This window comes from Gossypium hirsutum, chromosome A05, assembly GCF_007990345.1.
Source record: "Gossypium hirsutum isolate 1008001.06 chromosome A05, Gossypium_hirsutum_v2.1, whole genome shotgun sequence".
Classification (NCBI taxonomy): domain Eukaryota; kingdom Viridiplantae; phylum Streptophyta; class Magnoliopsida; order Malvales; family Malvaceae; genus Gossypium; species Gossypium hirsutum.
The window spans coordinates 9,408,084-9,421,052 of NC_053428.1; the positions used below are offsets into that span (position 1 = coordinate 9,408,084).

The following is a 12,969-nucleotide window of genomic DNA, read 5'->3' on the forward strand; positions in this document are numbered from 1 at the left end:
CACCATTGTTTCTTTTGCAGGGTTAGTGTTTTGTATAGTTAACAAGTTCAAAGAATAACATGGGATATTAGGATAACATCATTTTGGAAATGGTTAGCTGGTTTTAGCTTTTCTTTCTTTTTAGAGTTAGTATATAGTTCTGACCATTTATATTTATTTGTTACCTAAGTATTTTTTAAACTTATGAGCCTAAAAGGATTCCAGTTTTCTTCATCTTCCGCTTACAGCTCTTTTCGTTTCAGTTTCAATCCAGAAAAACCCTAATCCCTGAATTTGAATCCAATAAAGGGAGGTGTAAGGATTCAATTTTATGAGCTCTCAAGAAAGGTAACTTCATTTAACTTGTAATTCTTTTTCATATCGTGTCATTAAATTTCATACGCTGCCTAGTTGATCTCTCTTCGTTTTACTTCAAACCCCATAAGAAGAAAAATATTATTTTCCCTTTTCTTCTTTGTTGGGGTTGATTGGATTTTCTGTTTAATGGATGTTTCTTTGATTTGGTTCTCCAATGTTTTTATAATATAACGTTGATATTTAACATTTTTTATTTGATTTGATTCTTGTAAATTGTTTGAAGAATCCTTAGATCTTGTTTTCATAGTAAAATTTTCTTAAGCAGTTTGCCAAAAACATGCAGTGAACTTGAATCTTAAAGATATTGAATGAGGAACTGTTGCTTAGATATAAAATCAAAATTAACCATCTTTACATATAATATAAAATTATTACTACTCCAAGACATTTACTAATTTAAAATGTTTGATTCAGTTACTCTATATCTCTACTAATTTAAAATATTTGAGTTTGTGTTATAAATTAAATCTACGTTAATTCAATTAAAATATTATTTTATTTAAAAACAATAATTGTTATTATAAATATATCTCTCTTTTTTTAAGACTTTATTTTAGGATATTAAAATAACCAATTAATTTATTTAAACATTTCATTCACAATTATTACATAAAAATTTATAACTTTATTTTTATATATATTTTTTTACTTAAATTGTATTGTAGTGATATAATTAGAATTGTCCATAGACCGAACCCTAATAAAATTTTAGGCTAGTTGGTAGGCTCGAGCTTGGATTAGCTTGAAAAATCGACCTAAATTTTTGCCCAAGCCTACCTAGATTATAGATGCTAAACTCAAGCCCGACCTATGTTATAGCCTATCGTATCGGTACAATAGAGAATGTATGAATACTTGCTATGAGGTATCAATACATTAGGGAGGGTATTGATACTTGGGCAATGTTTTTTTAATTTTTAAAATATTAAACTTTAAAACAATATTGATATTTTTGTGAAAGGTATCAATACTTTCAGCCCAAGGTCGGGCTGAAAATTTTTTACTTGAAGTCCGACTTGTTTAGAAAATGAATTTTTATTTTCTATCCAATTTCATCTTTTAAAGTTATATTTTTACTTAAACTCTCTCATATTTCAAGTAAACTTTCATGGGTCGGGCCCTCAGCTAAAACTTAGAACAAAGTTTAGATATAAATTATAGTAGAGTGATAATAAGTAATTCATTGAATAATGTGAGAATTGATGGGGCGGTCATATGAGAGCAAAGCGTGGAATCCAGTTGTTAATTAGCGGGCCTCACTTCTCAGCTAATCCCACTTAATAAAGACTTGGTGGGTTCTTTGTGGGTCTGGGGTCTTTCAGTAATTAATCATATTAATTAAAATTACAATAGATCCGCCATTTATAACTTTAATATCTTTGCCCCGATATTAAAATAATTTTCTATATTATCTAGTTAATGAAATTTCATTTAAATTTTTTTTTTCTAAAAATAAGCATTTCGAGAAGATACATACACTTGTTCTTTTTCTTTTTTTCCATTCGTGAGAATAATTTTAAGTGATTCTGATTCAATTCGAGAGAGTTTTTTTTTTCCTGACAAAACATCCTAAAAGTTGGATGTGTAAGAAACTAACCGTACGCTTGTAATCTTATGACCAAAAAAATAACACAAATGTACACATGATATAAAAAGCAATATAAATATAATATGAATACAAGAACATGACAAAACCTAGACTACATAAACTCTGACATGTATAGTTGTGTTTTTTTTTCATATTTAAAGTCATATTTAATATATAGTTGTGTTTTTTTGTTATTCTAACACTTTAAAAATCTATTTTTAATGTTAGAAAAAAAAATGAACGGGTAAGGAAAAGAAGAAAGATAAAACTAATTTGCTTGATTGGGTGGAAATAAAATTTATCCTATAAATTTTATTATTTTAATTTTTTATCCCTTCAATTTTTAACCAAGAAAGAAATTATCTTTTTGTCCATTTCCCCGTATTTTTATGAAACATTCGCACGAAATGAAAAATTATATTTCACAATGTTCTATTATTCCACCCAATTTCCGTTTTAAAAAAAAAATTACATTCTACCAAGCAAAGTTTTAATCTTGAATTTGATAATATCTTTTCATTTTTAGTCTTTTAACTTTTTCTTTATCCATATTTATCTTGTAACTTGACAATTTATTTCTGATTTAGTCCATAAATTTGCTCATATTTAAAGTCATAATGTTTTGTTTTTTAATAATGCATGTAAAAATAAGTTAATATCTCTTTTTCTGAAACAAGAATTTACAACTTTTTGGATTCGTTTTTTTTTTTAAATTCCAGCAGTCCAAAAATAATCTAAAGAAAAGTGAAAAAGGTTAAAAAAAAAGAAAAAAAAAAGAAAGTAGTTCAAACTTCAAATCCCACCATAAATATTACTGGGATTAAAAGGAACATGACCAGAGATTTATGTCTGGGAAAAGTGAACATTTGTGTTAATTGGTGACATCATCAAGCAATATTAGCAGATGGCCAACCATGAGTGTCAGCATATGACCTAAGCTTATGACAAGCGTCGATTCTGTTGGGTGCATCAAAATTTAGATGCGCAAACAGAGACATTTGTAACCCAAGGTTAGTTTAGGCTCGAACATACCCTAACCAGTAAAGTAGAGCCAAGTGATGGGTTTTGAAATTCAAGCTAGTTACAGTCTAAATTCAGGCATACAAACAGCGAAAGCAAGAGTAAAACATTTAGGACGACATGTCGTGTTTCAAAACATGGTCCAATAGATTGAAATTTCGAGTCTTTAGAGATTTTTTATTTTATTATCATTTCAAGAATTTAATTAAAAAGGACAATGAATTAATCATAATCTTTTCCATGGATTTGGACAAAATTGGATTCTAGCATGTTGTATACATCAAAACCAATACAGGGTCTGTAAATAAGAACTACAATCCCTTACACAAGGAAAGAGCAGAAAACAACAAAACACCCAGAGGCAAAAAAGGGCAAATTAAAAGATCAGACCACTTAAAATTTGAGTTAGAGACCCTGTACAAAAGTATGGAGAATTTTATGACCATTTGAGATGAGTGATCAATCAGAATTGTAGGCAGTAGGGGTTGGAGCAGGTGTAGTGGAGGTTGAGCTAAACCCTGGACCAGTTTCTTTCATCTTGCTGGGCATTTTCTTGGCTACCGACGCCATTGAAGTAACTGATTTGAAGAAACCCTTGATGATTCTCATCTTAACTTGGCCTCTCCTAGGCGGGAGACTTTGTTTTTGCTTCTTGGTGGGGCTTGTAACAGTGAATTCCATTTCTGCCAAAATATGGGGGTTGCAAAGCAGAGGAGTATACCAAGGAAAAAACAAGAGTATGAACTGTTTAATCTCTCTGCTTCTCTTACAAGGCAGAAGGAAAAAATGGAAGAGGGTTTGTTTCGTTTTAAGGACAAAAATGATTAAGGGAGTTTTGGGTGTTTGAAGAGTGTTAAGAACTGAGACAAGTGTTTCGAGTGAAGCAGGGATTTATGAAGAGAGTAAAGCCTTTCCAAAGGATCAAAAAATTCGGTTTGTTACTTGGAGACCAAGTCTGAGGCTTATGCTGAGTTGGAAATTGTACTGTGGGGAGAATTTGATCAGGTGTTCCTAACACCATTAAATCCGGTGGGGCTATGATTTCATTAGAACTTTAGAAGCATCGGATTTTGTGAAAAAAATATTAATAAATAAATGGAGCCCTACATCAGCAAGTATCAGAGAAGTTATGTAAAGCCAAATTTGTGTCCGGAATCTCTTTGACTCTTCCTTTGTTTTTTGCCCTGCAGAGATTTTGACCATGTCACCTAATCACGTTCAACTAGAGAACCAAATTACTGCCTTTATTTATCGTCCAAGATGGAAATCATAATTCAGAGAGAAGAGAAAGAGATTGTAATTATTAGATTTAAAATTTTTTTATCAATTCAATTCTTACAGCACCTTAATCTTTTAGTTGGTTGTCCATTAATGATTCTTAGCTTTAAATGATTCATTATAATTATAACAATCTAATTACGGGAGGGTCTAAAAAAATGCAAATCTGAGTCACAATACAATTAGAATTAATCTAAATTAATTAATATATGAATATAAATGTGAACTCTTTTTTAAGGCACCTAAAAAAAGCTCGACACTTTTTGTCCCCTGCTTGTTTAGTAAGGGTTTTTTTTTTTTCAACTTGTTTCAAAAGTTCTTGGCTTCCACTTTCTCTTTTTCTAGTTTGTTGGGGCTTTTATCACTCCGAATTCTCCATTCTCCTTTGCCTGCCCCAATGGAGGCTTCTTCCGGCTGGTTTGGGATTGCGAGTTTTATGCTCTTTTTGTTTTGTTAGGCTTTATGGTCTTCGCTTAAGGGTAAACATTGGGTCTTTTGCAGTGTCGAAGTAAGGGGCGATCCGGACCTGGACTAATTGCCATTCATTTGAAGGCAAGGTGAGGACAAGCCTAAGAGCCTGCCAAGAACTTGCAATACGGTGCGGGCTAAGCCGTGCCAAGAGCTGGGGTCATAGGGTAGGCTTGAAAATTCTGGTTTGACAGCTGACAAGCTGTGATGGTTCTTTTTATGAATTTTAGTGCATCTGTTGTTTTTGGTCAACAACATTTCCGTTTCCACGGCGGCGAAGGCTTGGAAAAGGACTCTTTGCATAATAGTGACTCACATTTGTTGTTTTGCCTTGAGTTCTCCTTTATCAATAATGGAGGTCTGATTAAAGTGTTGGATTTTCCTGTATTGCTCAACTTAGAACTTTAAGGTTATTGGCTAGTTTTGGGAACCATGTTCCCGACTAAATGTTGAAAAGTACGAGCAAGAAAATTGAAACCTATTTACTTGAATTGATGATTAATCCTGAAATCGAAATTATAACCACAAGACTTACAAAAGCTCATAATTTCAAGCGCACCCCATAAACAATATCATTTTCCAATCCTTCGAAAACAGCAAAAATTGAAGTTTAGAGACCGACCATCCACCGTGGACCTGCCTAACTTAATTAGGCTCAGAGACAAAGTCAACAGAGGTAGTTAGAAACAATAAGAAGAACAAAAAAAGGGGTTAGCTTACTGACAAACCAATAACAAAAGAGTACTTTGTTCATCCGGCTAAGCTAAGCTACAATTGCTAGAGCAGGGCACGACTTGACTCGAAAAGTCCATCATTACATCATTTTACCAAGCATCGTCCATGCATCAGAATGGGACCTAACTCAGATGCCATTACAGCACAAAAAATTATTGGGCACAAGTTATCTTGATCAAATCAATGTTATTTTGAGAATAAAAAAGAAAAAGGAGTGGAAAGATTTTGCTGTTAACATGTAGGAGTTTGGGGAATTTTGGGTTTCATATCTTGGCGCGTACAGCGCACCGATCAGCACTCAGCTCCCTCCAGTTCCACAGTGGATGGAAAGCGTTGTTCTTTATTTGTATTTGAAGAGCGATTATATTTGCTTCCTTTTTTTTCGGCTTTTTTATTAAATTAATCCAAAAAAATAAATTAATTATCAAAATAACCTATATTTTTAATTAAATACAAAAATGATCCGTTTTTTACAGTAAAAAGTGGTGGAGCCATATGATATGGCGCCACCACAGTGCCACGTCAGCAAAGGGTGTTAAAAAATTATTTTTTGGTGGAGCCATGTTGAATGGCGCCACCAATATAAAATACCAAGGAAATACTTAAAGTTCTGAAAAAACGGAGGACTTAAAAAAAAATTTAGCATTTTTGGTGGAGCCATTCTAAACGGCGCCACCACTTTTTTGCCTGACACATTCTCTTTTTCTTTTATTTTCATATTTCTTTTGTTTTTTTCTTTTATTTTCTTATTTCTTTTTTTTACTTTTTTATTTTGTTCCTTAATAAATTGTCTTTTTATTTTTTTTCCTTTTTGATTTTTTTTCTTATTTCATTTTTTTTATTTTGTTTTATTTTTTATTATTAACTTTAAAAAATTTGTAATGTATATTTAAAATGTTTTATAATATTTTTTTTAAATTTTAATTATTATTTTTAAAAATATTTTTTTAACTTTAGATATATATTTGTGAAATTAATTTTTTATATATTTTAAAAATGTATTTTTCAAATTAATTTTTGAAAATTTTAAATATTAATTTTTAAATATTTATCATATTTTTAATAATATAAAATCATTTAAACTTTTAAAATTTGTAAATACAATTTCTTTAATTTCTTTTTAAATTTTTTAAATTTTTTTTAATTTTTAAAAAGTTGGGGGACCTTAATAATAATTTTTCATTTCTGGTGGATCCATTTCAAATGGCGCCACCAGTTTCTGCCACCCTTATTTTTTTTTTTACTTTTTTATTAAATTTTGTCTTTTTCTTAATTTTTTTTCTTTTTTAAGTTTTATATTATTTTTTATTTTGTTTTGTTTATTTAATTTATATTATTAATTTTAAAAAATTTGTAATGTATATTTAAAATGTTTTACAATTTTTTATAAATTTAAATTATTATTTTTAAAATTATTTTTTTAACTTTAGATATATATTTGTGAAATTATTTTTTTATAAATTTTAAATATATATTTTTCAAATTAGTTTTGAAATTATTAGTTTTATAATATTTGAAATGTATGTTTAATATTTTATTAATTTTACATACAATTTTTTAAATTAGGATTTTTTATTTTTTTATTTTTTTATTTGAAGTAAATTTTAAAAACATAAAGTAAATTTTAAACATAATTTAAAAAATTGTATGTAAAATTAATAAAATATTAAACATACATTTCAAATATTATAAAACTAATAATTTCAAAATTAATTTGAAAAATATATATTTAAATTTATAAAAAAATAATTTCACAAATATATATCTAAAGTTAAAAAAATAATTTTAAAAATAATAATTTAAATTTATAAAAAATTGTAAAACATTTTAAATATACATTACAAATTTTTTAAAATTAATAATATAAATTAAATAAACAAAATAAAATAAGAAAATAATATAAAACTTAAAAAAGAAAAAAATTAAGAAAAAGATAAAATTAAATAAAAAAGTAAAAAAAAATAATAATGGTTGTAGAAAGTGGTGGCGCCATTTGAAATGGCTCCACCAGAAATGAAAAATTATTATTAAGGTCCCCAACTTTTTAAAAATTAAAAAAAAAGTTAAAAAAATTAAAAAGAAACTGTATTTACAAATTTTAAAAGTTTAAATGATTTTATATTATTAAAAATATGGTTAATATTTAAAAATTAATATTTAAAATTTTCAAAAATTAATTTGAAAAATACATTTTTAAAATATATAAAAAATTAATTTCACATATCTAAAGTTAAAAAAAATATTTTTAAAAATAATAATTAAAATTTTTAAAAAATATTATAAAACATTTTAAATATACATTACAAATTTTTTAAAGTTAATAATAAAAAATAAAACAAAATAAACAAAATGAAATAAGAAAAAAAATCAAAAAAAGTAAAAAAAAATAAAAAAAAACAATTTATTAAGGAACAAAATAAAAAAGTAAAATAAAAGAAATATGAAAATAAAAGGAAAAAAACAAAAGAAATATGAAAATAAAAGAAAAAGAGAATGTGTGAGGCAAAAAAGTGACGCCATTTAGAATGGCTCCACCCGAAAATGGTAAATTTTTTTTAAGTCTCTTGTTTTTTTAGAATTTTAAGTATTTCTCTTGTATTTTATATTGGTGGCGCCATATCATGTGGCTCCACCACTTTTTACTGTAGAAAACTGGTCATTTTTGTATTTAATTAAAAAGATAGGTTATTTTGATAATTAATTTATTTTTTGGGGTTAGTTTAATAAAAAAGCCTTTTTTTTCTTGGAGGTTGTGGCCGACCATTTATCTTTTTATCATTTTGTAGCTGTTAGCCAGTAGCGGTAGCACCTGGTCCTGGATATTGATCTTCTTTTACAAAAGCTTACATTCTGCTGTATTAGTCTCTATACATTGCATTTATTTTTATTTTGCTTTTAAATTTTATTTTTGACCAAAAATAGCCGTTAAATTAATTAAATTAATTTATTACTTTTAAATATTACAAAAAAAATCATCTGAAGGCCAAATTTTCAACATTAAAAAAATCTATAAGAACTATATAATCAAACTGATCATTTTACTCATTTCAATTAATAACCTAATTTAATCTAACATAAAAAAATAGCATAATTTAATCTCTACAAAAACCCATGGCCTTCAGACCACTGTCATTTCATCTTTTACCAATTCATTTCAATTAGTGGATATATTTGAAATTAATATAATGGATATATATTTTAACAAAAAATATTTGAATAGATAACTTAATTAATATTTTAAAAAGTTAAAATATGATGCAAGCTTTTATAATCATTCTATATTTAAAATTTACTCTCTTTTTTTTTTAATTTTAAAAAAAAATTAGATCCCTATTATTTGCATATAAAAATTTGAGTTTAATTATTAACCTCCTTAAATTCTTCTATTAAATTATGGTTTATTACAGATTAATTTTTTTTTGTTACATGACTACTAAGTTAGTTTTTTTTTATTATTTCGAAAGATTTCTCTAAATAATTTAATAGGTTGGATATAAATTTTAAAATTAAAAAATAAATAAACTAAATTCTTAAAATAAAAATTTAAATTTTAAATATAATTAAAAAATAAAATATTTAAGACATATTTTATTATTTTAATTATAATTTTTCACATTAGTATATTTGATAAAAAAATATAAAACACGGTAAGTTGTAATAATATTATTATCCTCATTTTATTTTTATTTTTTTTAATTGAGATACCACACAAGAAGGTTGGATCCAATAGTATAAAATGAAATAAAAATTCTCAAAATAAAATAAAAAAAAAGTGTAACTTTATACGCCCTATATTGGATTCTGAGTTTTTTGTGTATGATTCATATATAGTTTATATATGCATGCAACAGGAATCTAAATTTTCAAATATTATGTTAAAACTAGATCCTTTTATATGTCAGTTGGATGTTTAACGATATCCAAATTTTCAATATTAAAAATTGAATATTGAATTTGTTTGCTACCAACTTTGAAACGGGATTAAAAGGGAGAAAGATTGTTATCTTATATTATTATATCTATATACCACTTTAAATGCCTTATATATAAAGTTTATACCATCATAGATACACCAACAAGTTTAATTTTATTTAATCACCCAAATTTATTAATATAAAAAAAGTTATATATATTCGAAACTTTATAAAAAAGTGATGCAGTGACAGAACTTAGTAGGGACTTAAGTGTCATGACCGGTAAAATTTTAATTTTAATTTTTTATAATTTATAAAATTTTAAATTAATAATAATAAATTTATATTTTGATCTCTTAAAAATAATAAAAATTTTAATATTTTAAAAATTATAAAATTACATTTTTAGTATAGTAAAAATATATAATTTAATTTTGATCCAATTTTTTTTTTTTAACTCCATCGATGAAGTGATGATGAGATTTCTAGAGAAGCAGCGAACGGTAAGCATTGACAAAAGCATCAAAACTCTTGCTCCAACCGTATACAATGTGAACGACCGTGGTTACAATTAATGATGTGACTCATTAAATAGTGCAGATAATAGCATCGAAAGTGCAGTGTTCTTTTCTTTATTTTAACATTACTTTTGCTGTGCTTTTCCACCAACAAATGAAGAAAAAGTGCAACTTCACCTATTTTTTTAAACATACGATCTGACAACAATTTATTATAAAAAAATCATCAAAACCGACCGAATCCTAGTATTGGTTGTGGTGAAAGGGCCTTTATTCCTGAGCCATCGGAGAATTTTCACCTTAGGTCTGCACTTGAACGACTTTTGCAGTGAGGGCTTGGTGTTTGTTTTCTTAATATATGATTAGATTGAATTTGTTAAACATAAACTTGGTTATAATCAGTAGAATTCCCCCTATTAATGTTTTTACTAATTACCACGCTTTTCATTGGTTTTCTTTTTCACTATTTCAAACACAAGAAAAATGATGAAGTTTATGATAACTAGCTGGACTCTTATGTCGCTTCCCAAACACCATGTGATTAATGAAATAAGAGATTGAGTTGAGTTGACCCACAGGATTTGCCTTGGTGTCTACGTAAATTTTGATAGTTCCTCGTGGTTTTATAACACACAAAGTTAAGTCAACCAGAGATCGGCGGTCGCCGTTGGTCTTCCCCCCCTCTTATCCCGCTTCTTTCTCTTTTCCCATTCTAATAAAAACACGAAATGGATTTTTTTTAATTATAAAAACGGAACAGATTATTGAAACTTTGGGTCTTTCCGTGCAAGGTTATTGAGTTTCAGTTTCCAATAAATGCACGGAATTTCACTTTTTCTTTTGGTTTGGCAATCAAAGATGGTGTAAGAGGAGACTCAAATCCCACTAAATAAAAAACGTGAGATAAAGTCATAAAGATACTAATATTTATTATTTATTTTATTATTTTATTTACTGCCTGGAATGTATTTTAAGAAGAAGAAAACAAAAAGCTGCCAACCCATAACTTTTCAAACAATCATGGCTCCATCTCCCAAAGAAAAACACAATCCATATCCAGAACTCAAAATTTGCAGAATATCCAAAAGTTTATGCAAACATGAAAATCTTCAGACTACTAAATCATAGATTCATAGTGCATCAACTACACAAACAACAGATGGGCAGTAGCAACAGAATGACAAATCAAACCCCGAAACAAACCAGCCTCACCATGAACATCATCTCCTCTCAAAAACTAGTAGGAAACAACTATGGAAGAGGGCTTAAACCACAAAATACAAAAACAAACAAACGAACATGGGTTTATATATATCCCCCACCTTAACTGACAAAAAACACGAGTTAATGTAGGGTTACCCTTGTTGAGAAACCAGACAGAAAGCTGTTACCTGAATCTAAAATGTCAGGTTTTGAAAAGCCTAGCTACAAGGATTTCAGAAGAAACCTTGTTTTATTCATGGGGTTTTCTGGATACTGCCTTTTCCCGGAGGGGGGGGGGTTTAGAGAAATATGCAGAGAAGGGGGCTTGAGAACCATGAAACATGTTTCTCAAACTCGAGGATTGGGACAAGAACCACAAAATAGGATGATGATTGATTTGACCCTTGACTGAGATGGTTGTTTTCTAAGATATGTGGCCATTTCCTTCACAGGTATAGCCACTTTGTGGTGGAGTCGAGGTTGTAGACGAAGACGAACAACTCTTTCCATCACATCCTTCACTTTTGTTCTTCCCCATTTCTTCTTTAGTCTTGGACGCTGCAGAAACAACGGTCTTCACTATGCTCTCAAAAATCTGAGCCTTCACTCGCCCTCTCCTCGGCGGGAATTGGGTTTTCTTCTTCTTCGTTTTCTCTGGACAAGTCGCCATTGATGTCGAAACGGACGATTCTGCAACCGAAACAGAGAAGAAACAGAGTAAGAGGATGGAACACAAACATGAATCGCAGAAATATAAATGATAATAAATCGAAACAACAAAATATGCAATCAAAATTAAATGAAATGAAAAGAAGGGAAGGAAAACATAGGATTCATGTAAGAAAAACAGAATGAGATAAACATTTATACTTGGGGATCGAGATACAAAATTGAACTTTAATTAAACAGGGATCGAGCAGCGTTTGCACGTAACAGCTTACAACAACAAGGGAAAAAAAAAACAATAGTTTTACATATGAAGGTTAAGAAAAGGGGAGATGAAGCGGGAGTAAAAGAGAGAGGGAGGGGAATGGAGACGGTGAAATGTTGATAGTAAGATTAATATATGAGGGAGGTTGTCTGTTTATTTTATAGACCAGAAATTGAGATCAAGTTGCGGGTAATTACATTGATGTTTCCTTGCCCTATTATATATACACGTACATAGAAGAAAAAGTAAAAAGGATTGGGGTTTAAAGGATTTGTCAAAATGGATGAGAAATGTGGCTTCTTGGCAAGTTCTTATGGTCAGAACTGATAAATAAGAAGAGTGACACTTGATTGATCTAAATGGAATCTAGAAATATTCCGGTAAAATGTTCCTTTTTCCTTTGTTTTTCCTGATTATGTACTTGGAGAGTCAAGTAAGTTCCTTTCACACCGATGTTTGGATCATTCAAGGGTTGTAATAGAAAAGAAATGGTTTATTTTACTTCCTTATACAATTAGGGACGAAAATAAATAAACAGCAAAGCTTGGGATGTTTGCCATTTACCCCTTCCTAGTTCCTACGTCATTCACAAAGGCAATTGTTTCCGGTTTCCCTTTGAAATTTCATTTCCATGAATTTAACAAGTTTCCCTGGGGTTTCCACAAGAGTTGGTCTCAGCCGCCATCACTGCCACATCAGACCCCAGTAGTTGATGTGTAATGATAACAGTACAAAAGCAATAAAACAAAATATGCCTCTGGGAATTGGAGGAAAACATCAAATATTATGTGGCAGAAAAGAACCTTTTTTGTTTATTTATTTTTCCAAAATGATCTCTTTGTCTGGACATCATGGGAGAAAAAGTGCTGGAGGATTAAAATATTATGGTACTTCTCGAACTAAACCTGGATAGATTACATAATACATACCAACTAAACATTAAATATAAGGAATTGC

General features: G+C 28.8%; 1 long non-coding RNA gene across 1 annotated transcript; it reads right to left on the reverse strand.

The window, feature by feature from the left end:
• Positions 1–10,986: 10,986 nt before the first annotated feature.
• Positions 10,987–12,412, reverse strand: LOC107959063 (uncharacterized). The gene is made up of 2 exons (XR_001700759.2): positions 11,952–12,412; positions 10,987–11,771 (listed from the first exon to the last, which is right to left on the reverse strand). It is a non-coding gene; the product is annotated as an uncharacterized lncRNA (long non-coding RNA).
• Positions 12,413–12,969: the final 557 nt, after the last annotated feature.